The sequence below is a fragment of the Dermacentor variabilis genome, chromosome 7, assembly GCF_050947875.1.
Source record: "Dermacentor variabilis isolate Ectoservices chromosome 7, ASM5094787v1, whole genome shotgun sequence".
Lineage (NCBI taxonomy): Eukaryota > Metazoa > Arthropoda > Arachnida > Ixodida > Ixodidae > Dermacentor > Dermacentor variabilis.
The window spans coordinates 83060651-83072746 of record NC_134574.1 but is presented as its reverse complement, the minus strand read 5'-3'; the positions used below and the strand labels follow the sequence as shown (position 1 = coordinate 83072746).

The 12096-nt window shown below is 43.8% G+C and overlaps 1 long non-coding RNA gene across 2 annotated transcripts in view; it reads left to right on the top strand.

Moving 5' to 3' along the window:
- LOC142587578 (uncharacterized) overlaps nucleotides 1-9417 on the top strand; it is a 44819-nt gene extending 35402 nt beyond the window's left edge. Inside the window, exon 5 of one of the 2 annotated variants that reach the window (XR_012829578.1) lies at nucleotides 8969-9417. This is a non-coding gene — a long non-coding RNA (uncharacterized LOC142587578). The remainder of the gene's footprint in view (nucleotides 1-8968) is intronic. The other variant, XR_012829579.1, reaches the window with a different exon arrangement.
- Nucleotides 9418-12096: the final 2679 nt, after the last annotated feature.

Below are 12096 nucleotides of genomic sequence, written 5' to 3'. Positions count from 1 at the left end.
GCATTCTTAGGCCACACATCAAACGCGAGCCGCACATCGACATAAGCTTCCACTCACCGCTGCGCTTACGTGCGTATCACGTATCCGTTGTGGAACGCTGCGTGATTGCCGACCAGGTCGACTACATATTCAGTCGAGGCGTGATTAAACTTTCACAGAGCCTATGGGCTTCTCCTGTGGTACTTGTCACAAGGAAAGACGGTAGCATAGGCTTCTGTGTAGATTTTCGGTGCCTAAACAAAATTACACTGGAAGATGTTTACCTATCGTCGTGCAATGATGATGCTCTGGCCTGCTTACAAGTAGCCGAGTCCTTCTCTTTATCGGACTTGTGGTCAGGCTACTGGCAGGTCCCAACGGCGGAGGCCACCCACCCTAAAACTGCATTTGTTACAGCAGATGGCCAATATGAGTTCACCGTCATGCCTTTCGCACTTTGCAACACGCCTGCTACATTCGAAAGGATGATGGATAACGTTTTGCGCCGCCTTATTTCTTACATTTCTTACATCTGCAGTTATTCTTTCTTGCTTATCTTCGTTTGTATTTCCCAGAATTGTATTGCGACCGCGGCGGTAGCAGAGCGCTCAGTTGCTCACAAGCGCGAAACGTTCAAACAATGTCTAACAGATATAAGAAGGCACCACTGTACGTTAAATAAGGCATGCAATTCCCACCTCCCTAGCGTTTAGGCCCGCAGCGTTCCCAAAAAATAAGGGATCAGTTACCCGCCCCCCCCCATTTACTCCTTCTCATCAGCTCAAGCATAAACGCTGTCCAAAGCTGTAGAAAGGATGAAGACGCCACTGGGAGCTCTCAAGATCGCCTGCTTTCTGCGACGCTCAGAGCGGTATTTAGACGGCGGCGTGACTGACCATTCTAAATATCTACCCGGAAGCACCAGTTTTCGGACGCCAATGGATAAGCAGACGCGACGAGCGAATCATACGCGACTCAGGGCCTCTAGGTAAGCGTTGAAAACTTTTCCTTTTTTTGTTTTTAAGCACAAGTGTTAAGGGCTGCTGAAATTCAGCGAAAATATATCGTGTACCTAGGTGCGCTCACGACCGCGTGCCTACTTGAGATTCGCGAAACAAAGAGGTTAGGACGACGGAAAATTGACAGAGTATCGTGCCAACCCGCAAAGGGCGGACAAATCAGCGGATCTCTTAGGCATGTAGGGCCTTCTGGGCCGTAGATTACGTTGACAAGGTAGCCTAACTGCCTGCGGGCATATCTTACAGAGCGATGTCGAATGCTAAGCTGCAATAGTCGGAAGTTCAAATTCCCCAAGGTGTTCTTAAACATAGTGTAACTGAATTTGACATTCTCCAGTGCACTACCTATGCAGGCGTGGACTAACACCTGACACCGGCGAAACATGCTGGAGCGAATAGTGCTATACTAACCCAGGTGCAACAAAATTAGCAAGGCCCACTAAGCTTGAACAAAGACACTGCCTCACCAGAAGAGGAATTGGCTTCCCTAGTGCTGCATTCGGTCACAAGCTCCCTGACAGTATCTACAATTAACCCACGGCCCTCCCTCCCCAGCAGCTGCGGAACACCTGATCAAGGTCGCGCTCAGACCTGTAACGCCGCAGAGGGTGCTAAGAATGTCTGGCTCTGGACAGGACGCCAATGAAACTGATCTGTCAACCTATTAGAGCCGAACTCTGTCGAATGAGCCTAGCTTAGCAGGACTTTTGAGGAACTATCAGACGTTGTTTGGGATATTATCGTTCTTAGTGAGATTAGAACTTGTGAGACTTATTGTGAGACCTTGATAAATAATGGTGTTGTCCTCTGCTATAGAGGTCTCCCTGATAAGAAGCAATACTGGGCAGGATTCCTAATCTACGAGGACATAGCGGGCAACATTGAAGAATTCTACAGCATTACTGAGCGGATAGCTGTAGCCGTAATCAAACCTAATAAGAGGTATAGATTAAAGGTAGCAGAAGCCTACGCTCCAACGTCCAGCCACGACGATGAGCAAGTAGGTCACTTTTATGAAGATGTCAAATTAGAGATGAGAAAAGTGCAAACTCGACTTACAGTAGTAATGGTTGACTTCAATGCAAAAGTGGGGGGAAAGCATATAGGGGTGAATAGGCAGTCGGCAACTAGAAACGCTTGAGGAGAGATGCTGGTCTACTCTACAAACGCTAGAGGATAGGTGCTGGTAGAACTCGCAGAAATTAGTAAGCTGTGAATTGTAAACACCTTTTCAGGAAACGTAGCAACAGGCAGTGGACCTTGAAAAGTCTTAATGGTGAAACAACGTATGAAATTGATTTCATACTTTCTGCCGATCCCAGCATAGTGCAGAATGTAGAAGTGATATGTTGGGTAAAGTGCAGTAATCATAGGTTAGTGAGGGCTAGCATTCACCTCAATTTGAGCAGAGAAAGAGTAAAATTAGAGTAGACGCGAACTTTGATGAGAGGGCTGACGAATATGAGGATCGCCGTTATTCGTGTGGACGGGCTCCAGCTTCTGTGACTGTCTCCCGCCCGTTGTGTATAACTCGTACATATATTGTCCAGCGTCTTTTCTCCCGATAACATTTTGGTGGAGAGTGCGGGGTTTTCATGTTTCAAGAGGGATCTACGCAGCGGACGCTCTTTGGTGCCATCTACAATGTCGACGCATTGCTGGGGCAACAATGTTTTGAGCACTACACCAACCGTGCCCCAACGATCGGCCGCCAAACGTCCCGTCGTCTTCAAACAACCGCATGACCCAGGTACCTTTCCCGGCTCTGACAACACCGACGTCGAAGATTGGCTTCAACTGTACAAAGGAATGAGCACTAACAAGAACTGGGACCCGACTCTGACGCTAGCGAACATTTCATTTCATTTAACTTATGCCCTCAAGGCCTGTAAGGCTTTACAGAGGGGAGTGCGTTAAAGGTAAATTCAAACATTAAGTCTTCCAAGAGAAAAATATACAACATAAATATAGAATTTGATGAATAATTCAGTAGGAATGCAATGAGCAAATACAAAAGCTATTACAAAAAAGACCAATCTATACAAGCACATTAAACCGCATTCTAGCAAGTAATGTTGGTTAAGGCATCACCAAACTAAAGATTATTGCTGATGGATGCAATGTTTGCCGGAAGGTGGTTCCACTCTTGTGACGTCTGAGGTACGAATGACTGGGAAAATGTATTTGTGCTGCTTGAAGGGCGTGAACGTTGTGAGAACGATCGACGCGACGAGATACGTAGTGTGAAATATGGATGAATACATCACGCAGTGTAGTGTGGTGAAAAATTCTTTGAAATAGTGATAAACGGGAAACTTTACGTCGAGGGAAGAGAAAGGCTAGTTTTCATAACTGTTACACCGGCGTTTCTGTTATAATTCGAAAGAATGAAACGAGAAGCGTTATTCGGATCTAATTTTAATCCGTTAATTAAGTTTAGGTTACTAGAGCCCCAGACTGATGTAGCGTATTTTAATTTCCGGCGTAATATTGCTTTATGAAGCAATAACTTCAAAGAGTGTGGAGACTTAAAAAGGTTCGCCTTAAGTAACGAAGAGCGCGGTTAGCATTTTTCACAATATTAGTGATGTGAGTTGCCAAGGTAAGGTGGCATGTAATAAGAATTCCTATGTACTTGTACAAAGTTACCTATTATAAAGTAAGGCAATTCAAAGTATACCTGAGAGATGTTAGGCGTCCTAGATACATGCATAGCTTTACACTTGTTAAAATTTCATTCCATTAGCAATAAACTGCACAAGTTAGATATTATATCAAGGTCCGATTAAAGACGGTTAGTATCACAATATGTAATTATTGTTCTAATGATAAGACAATCATCCAAGAAGAGATGAATATTAAAAGAGTCTTGTGACGGGAGGTCATTAATATATATTAAGAACAACAAAGGACAGAGAAGCAAACATTGGGGAACTCCGGAAGCAACAGAGTACACTGGTGAATTGCAGCCGTTAGCAGTGACGTATTGTGAGCGATGAACAAGAAAACATTCGATCCATTTTAAAAGATTAGCATCAATATTCCTTTTGAGAAGTCTTAAAAATATGCGGTCGTTGATGAATGATCAAGAATTCAATGCAACTGGTGAGTGAAGGATGTGAGTTGAGTCTCGCCTGAGTATGATTTCCTAAAGTCATGCTGTGCAGGTGAAAAAAAGTGGTATTTCCAAGAAAGTCGACGAGGTTTGTGAATACTATGTGTCGTAGATTTTAGGCAAGTGCTGGTAAGTGAGATGGGGCGATAGTTGATTGCTATATTATTGTTACCAGATTTGTGCAGCGGAACCACCTTCCAGACCTTCCATTGATAAGGTAAAGCGCCTGTGTGGAGCGATTGCAGAAACATTTTGGTTAGTTTAATAGAACTGTATACGGAAATGCTCCTTAGGTACTTATTACTAATTGAGTCAAACCCAGGTGGAGAATTGCAGTAGAGCTTGTCTAAAGATTTAGCAACACCAGATGTATGAACTTTTACTGGAAACATGAGTAGATAATCATAGTTACGTAACTCGGGATGTTGCTTATTGAGAGCCCCCAAAAAATTCTTGAGAGAGGCTTCATTAAGGTGAGTTGCAGCGCCATATTTAGGAACAGGCTACCCAGTAGAGTCGTGTAATAAGATTAGGTTATCAGAAACAGCTCTAATCTTTTTCCAAAGTGTCCTAATGCTAGTTTTAAGAATAGATGGGAGAATAACAGCAAGAAAAGCAGGCTTAGCAAGTTTTATTGCTTGAATATATTCGTTAGAAGCCGCCTTGTATGTCATTCAATGAGAAGCACTCGAGTACAACCTAGCTGAGCGGTTTTTACTGTTAGAAAGCCGTTTATTGCGAGTGTTGCACAAGGGGCCTTGTGGCTTAGAAGTTAAGATACGGCTGGGAAAATATTTCTTCATTAATGCATTTACTTTATGATAAAACAGGTCCCAATTACTTTGCACATAATGGTCATCAAACTTAACCAGGAATGTGTCAAGAATCGTATGTAACTCGCTATTGATGGCCTCGAAGTTTGCTCTACTATAGTCGAGTATTTTCTTTTTCTTGATAAGCTTCGCATGGTTGGCACTAATGGTAAAATACATAGCAAAATGGTCACTTAAAGGCGGAAGGAAGGTAATATTGGCAGTTAGTTCGGGTTCAGTAGTGAGTACTAACTCGATAGTGTTTGAGGCAGTGGCAGTATTCCGAGTTTGTTGAGTCACCACTTGCGAAAAGGAAAAAAGTGGGACATAAATATAAAAATTTCTTGCCCTGAGAAGAAAAAGGGAGTAATGAAGGAGGCTGAGTGTTCCATTTAATGTTCGGAAGGTTTAAGTCGCCTAATAAATAAAGGGGCGATGATGGAAAGCGTGATGATACGTTATTAATTACACCATGCAATTCAATAACGAATGTGGGCGAGCAAAGACACATCGGTAGGATGCACCTATAACTGCCTTCTGGTGATGAATGTTAAATGAAGCCCAGATGATTTCGAGGTCTGTAGCAACAGAAATTCGTGAAGAAGGAATGTCGTCAGAAATGGCAAGTAGGACGCCGCCTCCAGGACTCAGAGCCCAATCCTGCCTAGAAAGTTACAAAGTATATCTTATTTTACATGGCGGCCCCGGCACAAGTGTGGTTTCTGAGCCACGAGCAGGAACTTACGAGCTGGGATGTATGTAAGCTCATACCTCCCAGCTCATCATCGGATGCCGTCATGCTGCGCAGAAAGAACTTGCTTGCCGAGCTTATATTTGCAACGAGTCCTATGTGATGTACACCAAGGACTTGCTCGCGCTTTGTTGAAAAGCCGATGACACGATGCCGGAACCGAAAAAAAGTTGCACATATCCTCAATGTTACCACGGATGCCGCGTTTACACTTCTGGTTTTTAAGAACTTATCCACAGTTCAAGACGTCATCAATGACTGTCGACGCTATGAAGAAGCAAAAAGTCGCCGCGCTACTCCGAACTTCACATGTCTTCCGAACACTGCTGCGACGTCTACCTGCGAAGACCATCATCTCCCACCCGTTCCACGCGTTCGTGCTGCATCAGACAATATTGTGCATATCATCCGCCGCAAGATTGAAGCTGCCTCCCAAGTTCCCCTTCAGGTGTGTAACCCCGACGAATCTGTTGCAGTCATTTCGCTTACCAAAACCGTTGTGCGACAAGAACTATCAAACGCAGGACTACAGGCTCGTTGCCCAGTCAACGGACCTGACTACCACCCACCCGCCATCCCTGAGTTATACAGACGCCCAAACGTTCGTCTTCTTCATCACAATTCCGCAGAATGGTGCACTTCCGACGGCAGGCCCATCTGCTTCTGTTGTGGAGGCGTTGGACACATTTCTTGCCATTGTCACAGCGCTTGGAACTCGCACCCTTGGCCGGGCTATCGAAGCATCCGACGTCCAGGTGGTAATTCCCGAGTGCCGGTACACAATGACAACGACAGCGCTCCGCCATCATCGCACCGCTATCAAACGGCTCCTGTTCGCCCTCCCGACACCTTCCCCGGTCATCTCTGAGTCGTCGCTCTCCTTCTCCGTTTTACTCGCCCGCTCATCGGAAAACTGACGGGCGCAGCTTTGAAAGGTGAGCCTGCCACGACGACCCGACCCTAAATTCCTCCGCCTACACTACCTCCACATCATAATCTCATCAACTTAGGCGTGGACGGTATACCTGTCATCGCACTCACTGACACCGGCGCGCACATATCGATCATGAACTCAAACCTCCGTATTTGCCTGAAGAAAGTTCCTATCCGTGCTCCGATCGCTGTAGTCCTCGTAGCCGATGGTGCGACTCCGGCTGTTGCTGGGTTGTGTACCGCCCCGCGTCACTGCTGCCGGATGCCACGATTCAGTTTTGTTTTACGACTTGGATCAGTGCCCACGTGAAATAATCTTAGCACTTGATTTTTTCTTGGTAGATTTGGCTCTTATTGACTGCTCTGCAGGGGTTATCCAGCTTGCCTTAACTCATGCCGTTGAGACTTCTGATCCTGCGCAGAGTCGGCTGTGTTCCGCCGATTACATTCGTCGATCACATCTCGCCGTGATGTACATCGACGTCTCTTCTGATCCCTCTGTGAACGATGGCGAATACGTCATGTCGCCCATCGCTCTATTTGCAGAATGTCATGTTCCTGCACTGGCTCATCAGTATAAAGCGCGATGCCGCATGTCTCCCTGCTGTGAATTTGGGACGATGCCCTCAAGTGCCCCCAGAACCTTGCAACCCCAACTCTAGCCACCGACTATCATGTTTCCGTCTTAACTGAACCTGCTGCACCGCCTCCTGCTGCTATTGATTCGAACCCCACGATGTTAGATAACATAACCAAGATGATTACACTCGCACAACTACACTCGCTTCGGGGCCTGCTCCTGTCGTACCAGGATATTTTTGAGCTCAATGACCATCCACTCGGCCAAACAACAGTTGTCAAACATCGGGTTTCACCCGGCATACACCGAAGTCTCTATCATGTCTCCTCCGCGGAGCGCCAAGTTATACGAAAGGAAGTTGACAGAAGGCTTGGCCGTAATATCATCGGACCGTGCGAGCGAGCGAACGATGAAGAGAGGACTGACGAAGACGTCGATCGGCGATAGTCGTGCGCACGGGCGCAATCTTGTATGCCTAGGTCCTGCCCTTAGTATATATTTTGGACATATATAGCCAAGTGTCGTTTGTACGCATAATATATACATACATATATATATATATATATATATATATATATATATATATATATATATATATATATATATATATATATATATATATATATATATATGTATATATATATATATATATATATATATATATATATATATAAGGAAGAGAGAGAGCACGACATACGTTGAATACGCATACGTTTCGGCTCGTGGACCAGCCGAAACGTCAGTCAAATATACAGTGCTTATTCTCCCCCCCCCCCAGCATATGTCGTACACTTTGTCTTCATTTTGCTAGCGGGGCCAGCGTCATTTCTTCCGCCATATATATATATATATATATATATATATATATATATATATATATATATATATATATATATATATATATATATATATATAACCACCTTCTAGCAATAATTAACAAGATACGATAATTTGCCAGGATAAAAGGTGTACAATAACTTGAAACACGACAGTTGTTTTTAAGGACGATATTTCTTCGCTTGTCTGCTTGTTCCATGTCCTGTATACATGGCTGACATCTGGATACGTGACAATTGAAGAGCAACATCAGAAGCAACATCTTGAGCCGCCGTAGATGTAATCTTCTGTTCATATCCCCGTAATTTTGCTCTTCGTGACTATGCTTCATTATTTTTACACTATGGTGTGCGGGCGATACAGGCTTACGATGAGCGCCAGACAGCCATAAATGGAGAGAACTGGGGCCGGTATTTTTGTGGATGATTGTAAAGTTCAGATATATTTTTGCCTAATTCGGGTGCATTCCCCATTAATTCTGCGGGAAAAATATATGCTATTAAAAACAAGGCACAATTCTGGCAGAAAATCATCACTGACTTGAATTGTACGTGCATTTGATTTCTAGATGCCAAGCATAACTTTAAACTTACCTACATCAGTGTTCTTTTTCTAATATATCGAATGAAGCTACAGTTTATTGCCATATCCCGAGCAGGGTTCTACGAGAGAAATGCTAGCACGTAAACTTTACATGTTGTTTTCGCAGTGATAGACAATTATATAAGGTCCTTGCTTATTTTAGAACTGTAACAATTCGATTGCAGTCCGCCAATTGTAACATATTGCTCCATGAGCTAAGGAATTATTTTGCTAAATTGCTTACTCATGTAATATTGCTGATCAAGTGTGTAAGCTTTTGCATTTTGCAATTGCAGATCACTTCATTAGAACCCCATACATCAGTTCTTCATGGCTCAGCTTCGCTTTTCTATTTTTTAGGTGGGCTACACATGTATGACTTGCGAGTTTGGAACTCAACAACGGTAGCCGGCAATGCTCGCCCCTGTCTTGGAAAATTCAAAGAGCTGGAACCCGAAAGTCATTGTATTTACGAAAACTTGTGCAAGGGCATATTTCATAAGAGTTCAAGATCGCCACAGCTGAATCAGCAAAATGCACCAAGCCCACGGCCAAAGTTATAGAAAATGGGAAGCAAAAATAAAACACGTTACGGGGCTAGTTGGTGATAGATTATTTTTCTTTATTGCGAAACGAATCGAGGACTACTTTTTAAGACGCGACAAAATTTAAGTGTGGTATTTTAGGTACATAAAATTTAAGTATGGATATATTATACAGTGTAGTTTTTGGTCTGTAATCAACGAGTTGCAAGTGAAAGAGCGTCTTAAAAACAAATAAAGATTGATACCAAGATTTTTTTGTATTATCATTATATGGATCCAGCCTAAAATCTTAAGTGATCAAATATCTCTCCTGGACAGTAAATCACACAGAATTTCTGGTGTAGACCCTTCGCATATTTCATCGTGCAATGTGAATATAACAGGCCGGCATAAGTTATGCGTCGTACTTTTGCACGTCTCAGGGAAACCTTCCCTTAAGGCAGTGCCAACGACAGGAATATGTTCCCAATAAAATTTTACAATGGTGTGTTTTCGAAATAGGAGTATGCCATTTAGGTGACCTTTATAATAACAATTCTGCAAAAATCTCAAGGCAGACAGACGTTCATAAAAAGAAAGAATTCTCACACGACGCTGCACGAAGCTACAAGAAAACGAGTAGCAGTTCTAATAAGAGAGAGGGAGAGTGTGTTAACTTTTATCACGGAGCAAGAAACATTTTAGGAGTGGAAACTCCGCTGTTTGCGGCGACCAGAAAAAGCCGCATGCCCGCGGAGCCGTTATCGTGCTGGCGGCGCCTGGCGGCCTGGAAAGAAATTACCGCCGTTGAGAGCGCGCCGAAGCCGCCTGCCCGGGCGCTGCATTTTTTTTTCGCTGCGGCTTCTGCGACGCGCCACATGGCGCCGCCACTGTATACGGTCCCGTCGGCGCATACAACAATTGTGACCTTATCTAGTTGCCCGCGTTCGCTCGCGCTGACGGGAGTTTCACCTCCTAAATGTCTTACTCCGTGACTTTTATTGATGCCAGCAGTCACGAGGATGGACGTAGCCTCTAACCACCTAGCAGATGGCCAAGATTCCCTGCGTCTCAGGGGCTGCTTCGCCTAGCTGGACGGCCCAGACCTGGTCTCGCTCGTCTGAGCTCACAAGGAAACTATCGCAGTTCAAAAGCTCGCCCTGTTCAATGGGCGCTGCACTTGAAGACTCGACATAGGCTAACACCCCAGTTTTACAGAAGTTGTGCCGAGTTAGTAGAAGGGTGGTCAGGGAAACGAGATAGCGTGAAGTGTACAAATGCAGCAAGCAGTAAAAGGTCAATATAGCACGCAGGTGGCCGCACAAAACGCAGATCAGCTTCAACTGTTAGCCAATGCCAATTTCCCAACTGATTTTTTTGCAAAACGCAGCAATGCTTCGGTGCAACTACCGGTGGACTGGTATTGGCAATATTTGTTCTATTTAGGCGGGAAAGGTAATTGCTATGAAAATTTACTCAAGATAATTTCCTTTAGGGCCTTGAATTTTCTCAAAAACTTTCCATAAATCAGGTGAGTGCAACAAGAAATGGAAGCGCAATGCTGATAAAGGTACAACTTCGCACGCAAAAAAATATAGCGCAGTTATATAAATTTCAGCTGTCCGAGAATTTAGAGCGGACCAATTGAATATATGAATACGTAGTACACATGAACTGTTGCAGTGTGTGCAAGGGTATTGCAAAAGCTGTACTAAACATTAGCGGTACACTGCAGAGGCGTATGATACATGCAATTTGTCCGCTTTAGATTACTTATCAAGTGTAGTTTGCAGATTGGTGATATTGTTTCTTGTCCCTGTGCGAACTTGCTGTAAAACTGACATTTGATAGTTATATAATTTGGAATTTTCTTTACCTATTTTAAGTATACTGACGTCGTAAATGAAAAAAAGTTAGTACTTTCACCTATGGCATGTTAATTTTTCCTTTCCAATGAAACAAACCTCACCAATACCGCTGTTGTGGTTGCTAACAAAAGCTAAAGCAACTCCCACGGTAATATTCCTCTTGGTCATACATATCTTTAGGAGAGGGATCGCGCGTTCTGTTGTGCAAACGCATCAGCTCCGTCAACAACGCCACATCGTAACGTAAATGTCTCACTATCTACGTGACGACGTCTATGATGACGATGATTTATTGGCATCTCCTTTGAACCAACACGGTGATAAATAGTCGCCTAGTCAGTCTTATATTTTTCATCAACGCTGCTCCTTTCTTCAGATCGCTTGTCTAACTAGCACACTTACACAAGCCTGCAAGACATTCGGCCCTATCATCCTCTTGTCTACTGTTTTTCTACCAATACCCAAAACCAATTTTGCTCATCTCGACTGCTGATCGTTTTGATCTTCGTCCGCTTGAAACCCCAGCCCTTCAGGAATGTGCGCATTAACTACAGGTTTCGCTGGGCGAGTACCTCTACATTTAAGGTATTATGTGCTTAGTTATTAGGCAGCGAGTAAAGGTGTGCGCCTTCACAATTCATTAAAATATGCTGAGTTGCTCCTTAGGCAGCCATCTCGGGCCTCAAATTGAAAGGCAGCATCACTTGTGTTATCCTGCGGTTCTTCCTTTTAAACGAAAAGTTGTCTTTACCTACGATTCCATGGTTTCGCCTGGGACGGTTGCTCGGTGACTAGTCGGATTCTCACGGAATAGATTAACAGTCACTTAATAAAATTCGACAGAAATTATACCACGATGACAGTCAGTGTTACTTCAATTAGCATTGAATCATTATAATGACATTACATATTGCCACCACCGAAACGAGTGATGAGGCGTCTACTGTAGCAGGACCCCTATTTTTCCTCCCCTGTTTCATTACGTACCCAATCTATTGAATTTTGTGCAGCCTGCTATTGCAATTGGGTTGTTGTCATTGAAAAAGACGTATAATGTTGGTTTGATTCTGCACAGCATCATGGAAACATAAAGGTA